Source organism: Physeter macrocephalus, chromosome 7 (assembly GCF_002837175.3).
Source record: "Physeter macrocephalus isolate SW-GA chromosome 7, ASM283717v5, whole genome shotgun sequence".
Taxonomy (NCBI): Eukaryota; Metazoa; Chordata; class Mammalia; order Artiodactyla; family Physeteridae; genus Physeter; species Physeter macrocephalus.
This window is the reverse complement of record NC_041220.1, coordinates 142,705,513-142,708,470: the sequence shown is the minus strand read 5'-3', so window position 1 is coordinate 142,708,470 and position 2,958 is coordinate 142,705,513.

Below are 2,958 nucleotides of genomic sequence, written 5' to 3'. Positions count from 1 at the left end.
AAATGGTAATAGGAACATACATATTGATAATTACCTTAAATGTAAATGGATTAAATGCTCCCACCAAAAGACACAGACTGGCTGAATGGATACAAAAACGAGACCCATATATATGCTGTCTACAAGAGACCCACTTCAGACCTAGGGACACATACAGACTGAAAGTGAGGGGATGGAAAAAGATATTCCATGCAAATGGAAATCAGAAGAAAGCTGGAGTAGCAATTCTCATATCAGACAAAATAGACTTTAAAGTAAAAACTATTACAAGAGACAAAGAAGGACACTATATAATGATCAAGGGTTCGATCCATGAAGAAGATATAACAATTGTAAATATTTATGCACCCAACATAGGAGCACCTCAATACATAAGGCAAATACTAACAGCCATAAAAGGGGAAATCGACAGTAACACAATCATAGTAGGGGACTTTAACACCCCACTTTCACCAATGGACAGATCATCCAAAATGAAAATAAATAAGGAAACACAAGCTTTAAATGATACATTACACAAGATGGACTTAATTGATATTTATAGGACATTCCATCCAAAAACAACAGAATACACATTTTTCTCAAGTGCTCATGGAACATTCTCCAGGATAGATCATATATTGGGTCACAAATCTAGCCTTGGCAAATTTAAGAAAATTGAAATCATATCAAGTATCTTTTCTGACCACAACGCTATGAGACTAGATATCAATTACAGGAAAAGATCTGTAAAAAATACAAACACATGGAGGCTAAACAATACACTACTTAATAACGAAGTGATCACTGAAGAAATCAAAGAGGAAATCAAAAAATACTTAGAAACAAATGACAATGGAGACACGACGACCCAAAACCTATGGGATGCAGCAAAAGCAGTTCTAAGAGGGAAGTTTATAGCAATACAATCCTACCTTAAGAAACAGGAAACATCTCGTATAAACAACCTAACTTTGCACCTAAAGCAATTAGAGAAAGAAGAACAAAAGAACCCCAAATTTAGCAGAAGGAAAGAAATCATAAAGATCAGATCAGAAATAAATGAAAAAGAAATGAAGGAAACAATAGCAAAGATCAATAAAACTAAAAGCTGGTTCTTTGAGAAGATAAATAAAATTGATAAACCATTAGCCAGACTCATCAAGAATAAAAGGGAGAAGACTCAAATCAATAGAATTAGAAATGAAAAAGGAGATGTAACAACTGACACTGCAGAAATACAAAAGATTATTAGAGATTACTACAAGCAACTGTATGCCAATAAAATGGACAATCTGGAAGAAATGGACAAATTCTTAGAAATGCACAAGCTGCCGAGACTGAACCAGGAAGAAATAGAAAATATGAACAGACCAGTCACAAGCACTGAAATTGAAACTGTGATTAAAAATCTTCCAACAAACAAAAGCCAAGGACCAGATGGCTTTACAGGCGAATTCTATCAAACATTTAGAGAAGAGCTAACACCTATCCTTCTCAAACTCTTCCAAAAGATAGCAGAGGGAGGAACACTCCCAAACTCATTCTATGAGGCCACCATAACCCTGATACCAAAACCAGACAAAGACGTCACAAAGAAAGAAAACTACAGGCCAATATCACTGATGAACATAGATGCAAAAATCCTCAACCAAATACTAGAAAACAGAATCCAACAGCACATTAAAAGGATCATACACCATGATCAAGTGGGGTTTATTCCAGGAATTCAAAGATTCTTCCATATACACAATTCAATCAACATGATACACCATATTAACAAATTGAAGGAGAAAAACCATATGATCATCTCAATAGATGCAGAGAAAGCTTTCGACAAAATTCAACACCCATTTATGATAAAAGCCCTGCAGAAAGTAGGCATAGAGAGAACTTTCCTCAACATAATAAAGGCCAGGGCTTCCCTGGTGGCGCAGTAGTTGAGAGTCCGCCTGCCAATGCAGGGGATATGGGTTTGGGCCCCAGTCCGGGAAGATCCCACATGCCGTGGAGTGGCTGGGCCCGTGAGCCATGACCACTGAGCCTGCGTGTTCGGAGCCTGTGCTCCACAACAGGAGAGGCCACAAAAGTGAGAGGCCCGCGTACAGCAAAAAAATAAATAAATTTAAAAAATAAAAATAAAAAAATAAAGGCCATATATGACAAACCCATAGCCAACATCATCCTCAATGGTGAAAAACTTAAACCGTTTCCACTAAGATCAGGAACAAGACAAGGTTGCCCGCTCTCACCACTATTATTCAACATGGTTTTGAAAGTTTTACCCACAGCAATCAGAGAAGAAAAAGAAATAAAAGGAATCCAAATTGGAAAAGAAGAAGCAAAGCTGTCACTGTTTGCAGTTGACATACTATACATAGAGAATGCTAAAGATGCCACCAGAAAGCTCCTAGAACTAATCAATGAATTTGGTAAGGTTGCAGGGTACAAAATTAATGCACAGAAGTCTCTTGCATTCCTATACACTAACAACGAAAGATCAGAAAGAGAAATTAAGGAAACAATCCCATTTACCATTGCAACAAAAAGAATAAAATACCTAGGAATAAACCTACCTAAGGAGGAAAAAGACCTGTACTCAGAAAACTATAAAACACCGATGAAAGAAATTAAAGGTGACACAAACAGATGGAAAGATATACCATGCTCCTGGATTGGAAGAATCAATATAGTGAAAATGACTATACTACCCAAATCAATCTACAGGTTAAATGCAATCCCTATCAAACTACCAACGGCATTTTTCACAGAATTGGAACAAAAAATTATACAATTTGTATGGACACAAAAAAGACCCCAAATAGCCAAAGCAATCTTGGCAAAGAAAAACAGAGCTGGAGGAATCAGGCTCCCCGACTTCAGACTATACTACAAAGCTACAGTAATCAAGGCAATATGGTACTGGCACAAAAACATAAATACAGATCAGTGATACAGGATAGAAAGCCCAGAGAAAAA